This window comes from Neovison vison, chromosome 9, assembly GCF_020171115.1.
Source record: "Neovison vison isolate M4711 chromosome 9, ASM_NN_V1, whole genome shotgun sequence".
Lineage (NCBI taxonomy): Eukaryota > Metazoa > Chordata > Mammalia > Carnivora > Mustelidae > Neogale > Neogale vison.
This window is the reverse complement of record NC_058099.1, coordinates 87906060-87920412: the sequence shown is the minus strand read 5'-3', so window position 1 is coordinate 87920412 and position 14353 is coordinate 87906060. Positions and strand designations below refer to the sequence as shown.

The following is a 14353-nucleotide window of genomic DNA, read 5'->3' as shown; positions in this document are numbered from 1 at the left end:
TGGTTTGTTTTGTTTTAAGATACCCATTTGAGGACACCTGTGTGGCTCAGTGGGTTAAAGCCTCTGCCTTCGGCTCAGGTCATGATCCCAGGGTCCTGGGATGGAGCCCCGCATTGGGTTCTCTGCTCACGAGGGAGTCTGCTTCTCCTCTCTCTCTGCCTGCATCTCTGCCTACTTGTGATTTCTGTCAAATAAATAAATAAAATCTTTAAAAAAAGATATCCATTTGATTCTTTTTCTAGTTTCTAATATTTTATTGAAAATCTCTGCTATCCAATTTCCTAGACTATGATTCTCATCTATTTTAATTTCCAGTAACCAAAACTTTGTGTCTCTCTATTGTCTGTCTTTTGTCTTTGGGTTTTTAGCTATTTGGTCTTGTATCCTGGCATATCTGGTAATTTTTATTAATGCTGGAAATTCAGTGTGAAACATACATGACAATTTAAGTCTCTTGATGATATTATCCCTTCCACGGTGGTTTTATTTTGCTTTTGGCAGGCAATTAGGGTAGATGACTATCGCTTTCCAATCAAGGATTGAGATGATTTCAAGCTAAATTTCAGCTTCTACAAGGACTGATTTCTTTCCACCTCTGTTCCTCAGAAATAGCTCTTAGAAAGAAGAGTTCAAGCTAAAAGGCTGGGAAATATGGGGCGCCTGGGTGGCTCAGTGGGTTAAGCCTCTGCCTTCAGCTCGGGTCATGATCCCAGGGTCTTGGGATCGAGCCCCACATCGGGCTCTCTGCCCAGCAGGGAGCCTGCTTCTCCCTCTCTATCTGTCTGCCTCTCTGCCTACTTCTGCCTACTTGTGATTTCTCTCTCTGTCAAATGAATAAATAAATAATCTTTAAAAAAAATTATAAAAGGCTGGGAAATTTACCAGAGCTCTCTTCCTTAAGAGGACTCAAACTGTATTTCATCTTTCTTCTCCATTAGCTCCATGAGACAAACAGATAAGTATCTGCTTGGTATCTTGCCTCTCTATTGCTTTTTCTGAATTAGCAAAGTAGCCCTGAATATATCTGTTCTCTCTTCTTTCCAAGATTTTGGCCCTAATTTTCTTGCGATTTATTTGGTTCCTTCAAATTCTCTTCTGTTTTTTGGGAAGTTGTCTGTAGTCCTCTATCCCACATTGATGTTTCTGTAAGTTCCCAGGATGTGGATGCTTTGTCTCGCTCACTTCAGTTTGTTATTTGGGTAATCCACCCCATTTTAGAGTGCCTCTTTCCAAAACACTGTTCTAAAATGGCAACTGATAATTTATATTTGTGAGCCTCCCACCATTAGGAATTTAGAAGATAATCCACAAAGAACATGACACTAGGGAGAGTGTGAAGGGAGAGGGGCTTGTTTTGTTCTGTAACTTTTGCTTTAATCTGAATTTATGAATCAAAGTTTCTACTACTCTATTTTCAAAAAGAAGACAATTAGCCTCTATTTTTTTGCTCCAATGTCTACAAACAAGACACTGAAAGCAGTGTTACGATAGCTTAAAATGCTCCAATCTTGTAAACACCTTGCCCCATAAATATTTTTTATTTATATATCTCTAAATCTCTGTCCAGAGAAGTAGAGTTATTAGTTATTGCTACAGATCAGCTATCTTTTGTACAATAAGCTTTTTTTTTAACCATCCTACTATAAGCATTTTTACTTACTGATGCATGCTTCAGAGATTTTAATCCAAAATTTCCCTATTATAAATAATGTTGCAATATACAAATACATATCCCTGATTATTTTCCTCTTTTTTACTATTTCCTTTAGATATATTTTAGAGCTTGAGAATCAAATAACAACAATAATAGTTAAATGAATAAGCTTTGAAATATTAAAAACCTGTTCTCCATTCCTAGTTCTACAACATTCAATCAGTTAGACCTCAGGCAAATTACTCCTTTCAGGGCACATTTTCCCCATTTGTAAAGTGGTGAAACTACACCAATACTTACTGATTGTTTAGGGTTGGTATGAGGATCAAATGGGCTAATGTAAAATTAAAATATATATAGGGAAAGTTTTGATGGTGATAGGTACATTTATGGTATAGATGGTGGTGATGTTTTCACAAGCATATACTTACCCCCAACCTCATCCAGTTGTATGATTGTATGTCAATCATACCTCAATAAAGTAGTTAAATAAATACTTTTAAATAAAATCTATTTGCCACCAGATATTTATTAAGCCATTCATTCAAAAGTAGCTGTTATCATTATTATATTATTATCATTATCATCATTGTCAATAATAAAAAGAATTTCTACTTTTTTGGAAAACAAATTATATTTTTTTGATTTATGTCAGTAGCAGACCTCTTTGTATATGATTTATTCCTATTCTTATCACCTTTAGATTATACCCTTTATTGCCATCTTTAGATTTTGTCAATATAGCGCCAAAAGCTGTTTCTTGAATATCCTCTGTCACGATAAGGGGGTTGGAAACATTCTTTATTGTGCTAGAATTAGCAGAAAGAATAGGCTATTTGTATGTTATTTATTTTGCTTTGAGGTGTGCTTTATCAAACTTGTTCTACAAGTTAATACAAATATTTGCCTGTTGTGTAATAAAAATACCTTTTCCACAGTTGTATTCTTTTCTTTCTATCCGATGAGCCACCTGAGAAAACTCAGTGTTCTGTTGATGTCAAATCTATTCTCCGGGTACTCCCAGCTCTTCCACTTCAAAAGAGATAAATGAACTCAGGTGAAAAACATCCACGGGAATGTATCTGTCAGCGATCAAGGTCTATCTTCAAGCCAACCCTAAGAAAGAGATGTGGTAAGAAATTCCACCCAGTAATGAAGACAAAAGCAAATATTCCTGCAATGAACACTTCCTCACTCTGGCTCAAGCCTTTCTATCTCAGATGAAAGATGCTCACATCTACTGAGCAGGGTCAGACCAAAGCAATTCTACCAGAGACCACTGCATAGACGAGCAGGCTGTTGTGCCAATGGAAGGATGTTGGAAGCTATAATTTCTTGGTTATTTCAAACATATCTAAAATATTTAATTAGTAAGTGGCCTGGGTTATGTTGACTTTACTCTGTTTTGTTGGAAACCCTTCCAGTTTTCAGATCTCCATCATCCAGGTGGAAATACGAAACGTTTGAGTCACAATCCAAACTAAGCTCAATCCAAGCCTATGGAACTTTTTTTTTTTATCTTGTTAAAGATCTTAGAATTATAAAACATACTATTTCACTTTGCCAGTAACATTCTTGATGATGCAACTTTCCCCTCTGTTATGATCCAAGAGGCATTCATTCTGAGAATCAAAGAGCCTGATTTTTTTTTTAATGGCACAAATACATGTCAAATTGTTTCCATCAATACTGTTTTGTGCAAGGATTTTTATTTGGGAAGGAGGGACTAAGGATAAGTTATGCCTCAGGGCCCAGATACATCCTTGCTCTCTGACTGGTTTCGACTTGGTATTAACCAGGCTAATTGGCACTATTCTTCTGAATAGTGAGAATATTCACAGGAAAATCATAAAAATCCAAAGATATTGCTCTCTGTGGGATACCCCTAGAAACTAAACTTGAAGCATGTAATACTGAATTAAACAGAAGCCTTTCTACTGTCTTCTCAAGGTCGCTATACTTTCTATGCCTCCTCTTCCTTTGCCAACAAGCTAGTCTTCTCTCATCTCCAGGACTTTCCATGGAGTGTCAGAGACACTCTTCAATCATGAGAGAAAGGTAAGGAAGGTAACAAATGCCAACAGAGGCCAATTCTCAGACCTTTTGTTATATAAGAAAAGAACCTCTCTAATGCTAACCTCCTGTTAGACAAATTTTATCTTCCTTGTACGTGGAAGTGTTCCTCACTGAAATTCACATCTTGATTCCAGCCTGTTGTTTTGGCAATTTTTATTAATGATTGGCCATGTTGATCCATCACTATTTGGTGTTTTCCTATCAGCCTGGTAGAGCACAACAATGTCTGTTTCACTTTATTTTTATAGAAATTTAAAATATCTCATTACAAGTCAGAACAACCTACAAAGCTGATATCATGCTTTGGCTCAGTTCAGCATTTTTTTAGAAACATCATCTCTCATTGAGAGAAAGAGTTTCTTTTATTCATTCATTCATTCATTTTAGGGGGAAGGCAGACGGAGAGTGCAAGAGAGAATATTAAGCAAGCTACATGCCCAGCACAGAGCCCTAATCGGGGCTCGATCTCATGACCCTGAGATCATGACCTGAGCCTAAAACAAGAGTCAGACACTTAACCAACTGAACCACCCAGGTGCACCGAGAGAAAGAGAGATTCTTTAATCTTTGCTGAATTCTCTCCAAAAGAATACTTCCATGTATAACACCTAACTCAACAATAAAAATCTTCTCTGCCTACCCTTCTGTCTGTTGCAGAGACTCACTAATCACCGTTGGACAACTTAGTCCTAATCTTCTCCCTCAGTTTCTACAGTCTTATTTAATCTCCTCTTCCAACCCAGCCCAATCTCTCACCTCTCTTGTACTTGCCCTTTTATCCTTCCTTTTCTACAAATAACTCCTGACCCTGAGCGGTGAACAGCAGTCAGGTAGGTTTCAGCTTACAGATCTTCCTGCTTCATTTCTCACTCATCATTCCAGATTGTATGCATGGCTAAGCCCCCAATTGTGGAGACAAAATAAAAAAGAATTCCTGGGGATGTGAGAAGTATAAGAGGTTCTGAATAGTCACTGTCATTTTTTTCCCCTTGGATCATTACAAAGGGTAAGATGTTCAAAAGACTAATGTATTTAAAAGTAATTATTAAAGAAACACAAACAAGGAGAGAACTATTTTATTCTCATCACTTCATAACATGACTACTTTCTATATTCTTCTATGAAAGATATCTTTTTAAAAAATTTTAATTAATTTATTTTTAAATTTATTTGATAGAGATTACAAGTAGGCAGAGAGGCAGGCAGAGAAAGGGGGAAGCAGGCTCCCCGATGAGTAGAAGGCCTGATGCGGGACTTGATCCCACAATGCTGATGCTGGGATCATGACCTGGGCTGAAGGCAGAGGCTTTAACCCACTGAGCCATCCAGGGGCCCGAAAGATATCTTTAAGTCTTCTTTTTTACATTGCTTTGGGTGTTGAAAGTTCCTAGGTTTGTAATAGTTCTATGAATATAAAGTAGTACTGGAATGCTGTTTTTTCTTCTATTGGCTTAAAAAGGAAAATATTTGGCAATTTAGCAATACCCTCTGTTAATTTATGCTTAACTGTAGCTAACTGTCCATTGCATGAGAGGGAAACGTAGATTTCTCAGTCATAAACCTGACTTCATATATCTTGACTCAAACCAAAGCATCCAAAGCTCAAAGCAAAATTATAAATGGTTTCTCTGACTGTACATTTCCAGTTCATGAGGTTTGGCTCTCCCAGAGACAAGGATGTCTGTGTCCCATTAAGTAACTGCAAACTATGTACAATTTATGTTTAAACTAAAATTTGCAATTATTAAAAGTAGTTTTATAGCTTTGCTTGCCCTAGGAATACCTAACATGAATCGTTTCCAATGTTAGAGAGGGTCAGACCCTTTCTACTGTTGAATATTTGAAAACACATCTGAAGTCAATATATTAAAAAATACTAACAGTGTCTTTTTCTATAGGGAGTGAGATAATGAGTTGACAGTTCTGTAATCTACATCATACTCAATTAAAAATAGATTTGAACTTATTTTTGATGTGTCAGAAAAGGCAGTTGAAAGACCTCATTTAATAAAAAACAAAACAAAACAAAAACAAAACAAAACAAAAAAACCTGAGTTTGTGAGGGTTTACTATTCTTTTCCATGAGGAAATGACCACTCAGGTCTGCTATGAAAGTATCTATTGGCCGTCAGTTAAAAACACTACCCAGACTTTTATAGGTCCTGAAGGAAAATTGGGGGAAAATGATTAGGGGTAAGATAAAATCTGTTCTTGGGAGAACTAGCTCTTTTATTATACTTAAAATGTATAGCAGCTTCTAAACTGGATAGATACACTTCCAGTCACAGAATGTTATCCCTGGTTATGTGATGCTATTACTTTGAGTTATAATACATTTCAACAACAGTAGGCTTCTAGAAAACAGCTCCACAGAACTCCTTCCATTGGAAGACTTGGGCTCTGAAGTGTTTATCTTTCCTGGGGGCATCAGTAAAGATAGGCTAGGTTATGTTGTGGGAACAAACTCCCAAATTTCAAGACTTAGCACATACAATTGGACTCTTCTCTTGCCTGCATAGAGTCATCTCTGGGACCAGGAGCTCCGTAGGGTAGCTCCCATCCAAACAATGAATTTGAGGATCAGGTTCTTAAAAAAAAAAGAGGGAGAAGGAGAAAAAGAAAGAAGAAAGAAGGAAGGAAGAAAGAAAATGGAAGAAGGAAGAAGATGAGGAAGGAGAAAGAGGAAAAGAAGGAGGAGGGGGATGGGACTGGAGAGGAGGATGAGGAAAAGGAGAAGAAGAGGAAGGAGAAGGAGAAGGAGAAAGAGAAGAAGAAGAAGAAGAAGAAGAAGAAGAAGAAGAAGAAGAAGAAGAAGAAGGAGAAGAAGAAGGAGGAGGAGAAGAAGAAGAAGAAGAAGAAGAAGAAGAAGAAGAAGAAGAAGAAGGAGGAGGAGGAGAACTACTTCTAGTTCTACCAAAAAAAAATTTAAAAAAATTTAAAAAAAAACCTTATAGTTCTACCATTTGGAACTGCAGTCATATAACAGAGGGAGAAAAAGCTTGAAGAACCACACACTGGCTCTTAAATGCTTCATCCCAGAGGTGACACATCATTTTGGTTCATAGAACACTGGCCAAGAGTAGCCTATGTGGAAACTGGGATAGGTAGGAAAGCCCAGGCAATATTTGACAAATTCCATGGTCTGTGCCTCAGGACACATGACACTTTGGAGCCTCAGCAGTGATAAGTTCAGCCAATCCCCAGCTCTCTTTTTTCCTAAACCAGCAACCCTGGAAACCAAGAATTTTCAATGATGGAGCTATAAGATAGAAAGAGCTTGGATATCTGTGCTGTCAATGGGAAGGACACAGTTCTAGCAAGCCACCAAATTATATCTGAATTGGGTGAACAAGAAATCAACTTTTACATATCAAGTGGGTGAGATTTCAGAGGTCATTTTTTTTTCATATCAACAAAGCACTAATTTGCTTCCTTCTGTTAAACTCTGAGCCAGCCACTTTCCCCAGGCTGCCTGGGGAGGTATAGGAAAAGGCATACAGGGCAGACAAGACACGGGAGAAAGACCCACGGGAGGTAGAGATGGCTCTCTCATGTGGTGAAGAGGATGAGAAAGGCCATGGTCAGAAAAAAGAGCCCCATGGCCTCCAAGAGGGTACAGCTCAGAATGGTATAGAAGAAAACCTGTTGCTTCAGAGAGGGATTCCTGCCATAACCAATGATAAGTCTCTCAAACACAGTCCCAATTCCAGCCCCAGAGCCAACTCCCCTCCCATGGCTGCCCAGCCCTAATGAACTTGGCTGCTGTGTCCACGTCCTTTGAAATGACACTAGTTCAGAACTGTAGTTAGGAATAAGTAAGGATAGGGGATTTGTGGCTGTCAAGCTGCTAAGGCTCTCATCTGTCAGTGTCCTGGGGGGGGGGTGTTTAGCACCCCTGCAGACAGTGATCAGCTCAACAGCTGAGAGGTACTCCTGACTAAGAAGGGGGCAGAGGCAAACTTTGCACAGGCGTCCATTTCCAGGGGATAAGAGAGCTGCTCCCCATGCAGAGAAGACAGAGAGGTGTTCAGGGGTCATCTTGTTACTATAATATAACCTACCTTATCCTGAAAAATCAATTGGATTGAAATGTCTTGTCTTCCTTTGTCAATGCAGGTCACCAACTTGCTACAAACTCTACTCTTTTCTATCCTCAAATCACCCCCACGGTTTTGTCAGATACTGTTGTTACAACCTTGGCTCTATACTGATTCTCATCTCTGTTGGTACTTTTGGGTTTAAGGGTCTCTGATTTATATATGGGAATGTGTTTTCTGTTTTGTTTTGTTTGCTCAAGAGAAGCAAGAAAATATTTTAACCTATCAATCTACAGACAAGTCTAAATAAAAAGCAGTATAATTAGATATTATCAAAACTCTTCATGCCAGATAAATATAATAACCTGGGAAACTTTATACCTGATCAATTTAGATTGTCCAGTTTCTCTAGAATTATCACTGTTCACGAGTTGAGAGCTCATGAGTGGAAAATTTTAGGAACATAATGGTTTCAAAGGTGTGTTAAAACATCAGAGATCCCCTTTTTTATAACGAGCATTAAATTAAGATTCATGTACATTGTGGATTAGTTTGATTGTACTAAGCAATTAATCATGGCTTACCCTGTTCATATTCTTCATTGCTTTTAATGCCTTTAGTCACACAGGGCGGAGGAGCTTGCATTTCATCAGGAACAATTCCGGGCAAGGAAGCATCAGGGACAATGACTACCGATGTCAAGGCTCCGATGACAACCCTTCTTAAGTAACCCTTAGCTTCTTGAGAGAGTCACTGGATTTCTTGGAGTCCCCAAGATTCTGTAAGTGGATTAATTTTTCGTGACATGTAAAGAAAACCAAATGCTTAAGTCTGGAACTTTTCCAGAAATAGTCAGTCTGATTTTAACTTCATTTTGAATGTTTGCATTAAATTTAATAAATAGGCATTGAAGTCCTAATAGGTTCATATCATCAAGTTAGGCCCTTTGAGGGATGGGATGGGTAAGGTAATAACTTAGGCCTTTCCTTTCATGCACTCACATTTTTTTTTAAAGATTTTATTTTATTTATTTGACAGACAGAGATCACAAGTAGACAGAGAGGCAGGCAGAGAGAGAGAGGGAAGCAGGCTCCCTGCTGAGCAGAGAGCCCAATGCGGGACTCGATCCCAGGACCCTGAGATCATGACCTGAGCCGAAGGCAGCGGCTTAACCCACTGAGCCACCCATGCGCCCTCACATTGTTTTTTTAAGGTGTTTTTCCTTTTCCTTTTCCTTTTTCTTTTTTGTTTTGTTTTCCATTTTTATCACGTTATTTGTTAACTACATTTAAACACAGAGTTATGAGATCACGTTCTTTAGAGCCATTAAGTAAGACAGTAGAAAATGTATCATTAGGAAGGTAAAGTTTAAGGTAACATCTTTCATAAGTTGAATACATAGGTTTTACAAACTATGTAGTCACTGAGATACACATAATGAGACAGTATTTCCTTTCCCACATTTTCACAATGAGTCAATCATGTCATACAACCTTTCCCTTAGTCTCTGGTTGCAGGTCAGGGTGAGGGTGCCTTGACTTTCTCACCCTGGACACTGCCTCAGCAGCACCTTGGTTTGATGACTGACTCAGGAGAGCCTGGGGCGTAGAGGGCTGGAGAGTCTAAAACATATCCTGGCTAATTCCTTACTTGAATTGTTTCACTTGTTGCTTTTCTGAGATAGGTTGAGTTGGAAAATATTTTCCAGAACCTACTCACCCAAATAACATTGAGACTCAAGGTCCTGCTAACATCAGAGTGCATTTTCTAACACGTCCCCATATTAAACCAAAGGTAAGCACCTGATTTTCACTTTAACGTAACTGAATCCAGAGATGATGTTCGTGAGGTATAGCTTATTCCAATTTATCACTGTGCATTTAACACTCTGATAAAATTGCTGGATTTTTAAAAAATATTTATTTATTTATTTAGAGAGTGTGAGCAGGGGGAAGGACAAAGGGAGAGGAGAGAGAGAGAATCTCCAGCAGGCTCCATGCTGAGCACTGAGTGGGAGACTGACAGGGGTGGGTGAGTGGGAGTGGAGGGGGGGGGCGATCTCATAACCCTGAGATCATAGCCTGAGCCGAAACCAAGAGCTGGACGCTCAACCAACTGAGCCACCCACGTGCCCCTAATTGCTAGATTTGCCTTATACCCATATGCATCAACAATATTTTTATATGTATGATAAGATTCTGTGTCCTCACTATTCCTTTATTTTCCCAAAGTTTCTCTTAAAGTACCTATTTATTTCAAGTGGAGTTATGTATTTTAAAATAGTAACAAACTGACAAGGTCTCATGAAATTACAGGTGGGGAAGATATATTAAGGTCAAATAAATAGCTCTCTTTGGCAGAATGATTATTAGTTCTTTTCAACAGTTGAAACAACATGATTATATGATTCCTAATTATATCAAATAGAAACACCTTTCTGTAGTGAGAAGACCAGTAAGCTTCAGGGGTTATGATTTCACATGATTAGCCTATCAGCCAAGATTCCAACAGAATAAAGAAAGCATACTCAAACTGGACAATTGATGAGGTTTTACTAGAAAAGATTGCTTTTTTAAAGGAATAGGGTGAGGCTTTAGGAAGACAATGAGGAGGGTGCTATTTCCTGGAGCTACCACCAACAAGGAGCTGTTTCTTTCCCTAGGCCAGAGGGACAGAGGAGAGGACAGTGAGGAGAACCCAGAAAGAGTGGTTACATGGAGACCATTCAACAATGACTTCCAAATCTCCTGCCAAACTTTTCTTTTGGCCAAACACAAAAGGAGGTTAGAGGAAAAGGGAACCATTGAAGAAGTCCCTGTGTACTAATTTCCTAGCACACAGAGCAGGATGAAAAAGGGTGAAAGGTCATCTGGGAAAGGAGGCAAAAAAAATATAGATCTAGCACAACTAATGTGTATTTTTAAAAATAAATTCAAATGGCAGGCTTGCTTTCTGGGTAAGCTGGACTCTATCTGCCCTTCTATTCCTCAAGTTTTTGTTTTGTCCCTAGAAAAGGAGAAATACATTTTCATAGTTGGCAGAAGGCCCTTAAGGAGCAAAACAAGTAAGAAAAAGTATGCAATAGTGTTTATCTCTTACAAGGCTTGTTGGATTCATTTTGAGACACCATAAAGAAGTCAGTAAGAGGGACGCCTGGGTGGCTCAGTTGGTTAAGCAGCTGCCTTCGGCTCAGGTCATGATCCCAGCGTCCTGGGATCGAGTCCCACATCGGGCTCCTTGCTCGGCAGGGAGCCTGCTTCTCTCTCTGCCTGCCTCTCTGCCTGCCTGTGCTCACTCTCTCTCCCTCTCTCTCTGACAAATAAATAAATAAAATCTTTAAAAAAAAAAAAAAGAAGTCAGTAAGATAGATTGAAAAGCCATGGGAATATTAAGAGTTTGCAGAGTCCTAGTGGCAAAATGAAGAGTTGAGACAGGTAATTCTCACCATCTTTGCATGGAATCTAAGAATATTCTGGCAACCCCAAGACTGGAAGTTTTTGAAGCATCTGTAAACTATACTATGGGCATTACTACTGAACTCATGGAAAAAAGTGACAATGGTTTAGCTCTTCCAGATGGCTTCATGGGCAGTGGAATAAACCACAAATGAGAGCTGACAGGAAAAAAAGGCCAGTGGAAACCTGGTGAGAAAAAGGCATAGCTCTTGGTTTTTGCCTCCATATCCAATGTCAAGCTACCATCATAAATTCACTGAACACAGATTTGGGAAGAGATATACACAGTTGGGTCTTGTGAGCTCATGGGAACACACCCCAGCACGGCATTAACCACAGACCGCATATCCTGATTGTAGCTGAAAACTGACTTAAGATGCACATGGTGGTCTTACACTTTCATGATCATTACATTCTACCAACCAAGTGGATGGACTATTGCCATCATGATTTAGGAATCAGAACACTTTTTAGGAAGTGTTACTTAATTCTTTCCCCTATGGTCTGAGGTCAGGGAAATCTGAGACATTTGGGCAGCATGAATAACGTCATAATTATGAAAGGTCCTGAAGGTATGTTGAAGAGCTTTGTGTATGGCTCAAACAGGAATACAAGTAGAATGGAACAACAGAATGTCTAACACAAGGTCATGTGGGTCCCAGGTCTTCTTCCAGTTTGACAGGGTTATTTCCCTTTCAGGTCTGCTTTAGTAACTCTCTCTTCCCAACTTAACACAATCGTTTCCGTGGCTGAGGATTTTCCCAAAGTACCATGTGACCACTCACGCCTGCTTTGACTCAGCAGTGATTTCTGAATTTGCATGGGTGAATTGCTCGAGTCCCATCTCCTATTTCCTGGCCCTGCAATTCCCTTCTTCACAGTGACTCTTGCCTGCCTTTGAGGTCCCTCAAATTATCTCCAGGTTCAGCTACACCCTCTGACTCTGCCCCTTGGCAGGTTCTTGGAAGTTGCTGGTTGACTGGCTCAGGCTGGGTAAATGATGACACATCCTACTGAGAAATTAGATCACTGCCAAATACTAAAACGGGATTATCCATTTAAAAAGTTCAATGTGGGCAAAAGGTGTCTTCTGCACCAATCTGTGTCTTCCTTAAATGCCATTTTAACCTTCCTTGTCTCTTGCATAGTCGGTAACCTGGCAACCAACTTTATTTAGCAAGTATGTGTCTCTTGAAAGCTAAACTCACTTAAAGCCATTAAGAAGACTAAGGAAATAACTCTTACTGGCTTTCTACTTACAAAATATTGAGGTCTAGAAGGCATTTTGGAACAAGGTGACCTCCCTTATTCTCCATAAATCATATCACAAATTAAGTCAGCACCTCTCTGGTTAAGAAACCAGCCTTGTAGTAAAATATTATTTATATCTGACATTTAATCTGCTCACTTTGCTGGCCTGGAGAATTGGAACATTAATTCATTCATTTGGCCAACAAATATTTATTCAGTGTGGATACTTTGGGAATGAAAATATGAACCAGATATGGATTCTTCCATCAAGTACCTATACTTTACTAGGAGAGATAAGGAAGGTACACAAATAACAATGCTAGCAGATGAAAGGTAGAGACTGATAAGGACTTTGAGGAAAATGAAAGAAGGGAGAAAACATGCTTTCAGAGGACTGGATTATGAGGAAGAGACATTTGGAGGATGGGGATTGTAGGTGTGGGCCAGCTGGGGGTGAGGCACTGAGTGGGGCATTCCAGGTAGAAAGAAAAGTTTGAATCACTTAAAAGAAGAGCAAACAAGTGGTCTGAACCAGAATATGGTATTCAGTATAAAGCACAAGGGGCATTAAATTAGAAAGGGAAAGTGATTGAGGTGGTGGCAAGTCTTGAATGCCTGATTAAGGTAGGAAGTCATTAAAGGCATTTGATCAGTAACCTCTAAGGCCCAGAATTATTAATATATAAATTATTATATAAATATAATATAAAAATTTATATAAATTATTATATAAATATCAGGACATTTAATCCTGGTGGCAATACATAACATGTATGGGAGGTGAGGGTAGGTTATATTAGACATGGAAACACCTTTTGGGGAGGCTATTTCAAATATAACAAGGCAAACAGTACTAAGATTCTAAACTATGGTAAGCCCAGTAGGATGGAGAAGGGGATCAGATAATAACAGTAGTTTATACTTATTGATCACTTACTACATACTAGGCAGTGTGCAATGAATTTTGCATGACTTATCTCACTTTAATGTCGCAACAAGCTTATGAGATAAAGTGGAAGAACCAAAGCTTTCCACTGTGGGGAGGGTCAGCAAAGGCTGACTTGAACACCTGTCCGAGACAAGTAACTTCTGAGCAAGTGCTTCTCTCCTATAAGAGGTTTCAGATTGGTTGGAAGATCAAAGGAAAAGAAAAAAAAAAAAAGAACTATTGAGTTTATTCGCAAGCTCACTGATTAATGAAAGGCAAAATCTGTGAACATCATTTTACACAATGAATACAGTTGTCATTTTAATAACTTTTTTTTAAAAATTAAGATTTCCAAGATTTGGGGTTAACACAAAATGATGGTCTCTTTAGTAAAATGATTTGATATATTGGAGAGTCTTGACTATCTTCACATTGAATGTCAGGAAAGATAGAGAAAGAGTCTGCCAACTTCTGATAGAGAACAGCACATGTTCTAATTTTTTCTGGGGATCAGTCCAAGGAGTCAGATAACAAGTGCCTTTGCTCACTGTGTTATCCTTAATTCATATGTTTCTTTATAATTGATCATGTCAACAGAGGCAATCTTTATCCAAAATCTGAGTAAGGTATGTGTAGTTCCATGAGTTTGATTTCGGTCTACATAAGGCTCTATGCCCAGTCTAATTGTGATTTATAATTCCCTTCTAATAAAGGCTAATTTTATCTCAAGGAAGAAAAAAATATATATATAAAATATTTACAAGGCATATAAGATATATAACATTATATATAACATATGTTACTTATTACATAAACATGCGTAGCATATAATGTTATTTATTGTATATGATACGCACACACACACACATACACACACCCATTGGTAAGCAATATTATCATACCCATTTATAGGTTAAAGACATAGCTGAAGCTGAGGCTTAGAAGGATAAAA

The 14353-nt window shown here is 38.6% G+C and overlaps 1 protein-coding gene and 1 pseudogene across 2 annotated transcripts in view; both read right to left on the bottom strand.

The window, feature by feature from the left end:
- Positions 1 to 14353, bottom strand: part of ALDH1A1 (aldehyde dehydrogenase 1 family member A1) — a 392715-nt gene that overhangs the window by 179025 nt on the left and 199337 nt on the right. For both annotated transcript variants that reach the window (XM_044265890.1, XM_044265891.1), the window contains exon 4: positions 2582 to 2770. The gene's annotated coding sequence lies outside the window, so the exon portion shown is untranslated. The remainder of the gene's footprint in view (positions 1 to 2581; positions 2771 to 14353) is intronic.
- LOC122916782 lies at positions 7280 to 7707 on the bottom strand (annotated as a pseudogene).